Source organism: Anarrhichthys ocellatus, unplaced genomic scaffold, assembly GCF_004355925.1.
Source record: "Anarrhichthys ocellatus isolate YVR2014 unplaced genomic scaffold, GSC_Weel_1.0 scaffold8, whole genome shotgun sequence".
NCBI classification, from domain to species: Eukaryota; Metazoa; Chordata; class Actinopteri; order Perciformes; family Anarhichadidae; genus Anarrhichthys; species Anarrhichthys ocellatus.
Window position 1 is genome coordinate 6,358,589 of NW_022280038.1, and position 771 is coordinate 6,359,359.

Consider the following 771-nt stretch of genomic DNA (forward strand, 5'->3'; position numbering starts at 1 on the left):
CTCCGGCTGCTCAGTCATGCTCCTGGCCCTAAAAACACAAACACACAGCGCTACGTTAACAGCAGGCACCTCTCCGCTGGGCCGGCGTGTACTGTACACTTCTATAACACAAAAAAATGATGTTTGTTTTCGTCTCCAGGTTTGGTTTCAAAGAGAGCTCTTACGACCCAAAAAAAGTTGATGGAGCAACCAAGTGGACTGGATGTCAAAGTGTGATTCTGCTGGTTTACGCTACATTAATAACCTCCACTCAGCAAAATAAAGCTGCGTTCTTGTGATTGTGTAAACGGGGTCAGCGTCTCCTCTCACAGACGTCTACAAACATATGGAGAACCTCAGAGGTTGTGCAGATGGCTGACCTGATGTGCTGCTGCGAGCTGACTCAAATATATTTTTACAAACACTCTGAAACTTTTCAGCACCAGGCGTCTCTTTAAATGAGCTATTACACCAACGAACAAGGAGAAACCAAGGAAATGACCATAAATCGTATTAATGTGAGATGTTTGGTGGTGATTGGCAGTAAGTGCGATACTCCCACTAACATTAAAAGGAACAATTCAACTGAAACTCTGAGGGAACTAATCACAGCTTCATGTTTATTTTGATGGATTATGTGGCTCGGGTCGTGTTCAGGGCTTGTTTAAGTTGTTTTGCATACTTCTACATCTACAATGAGACCACTAAAGCAATGATCACTCGACCAGATAACCGTCGCTGTCTGACGTATCCCAACAGTCCCATCGGACCGCCCATCGTGTTTCAAATGTG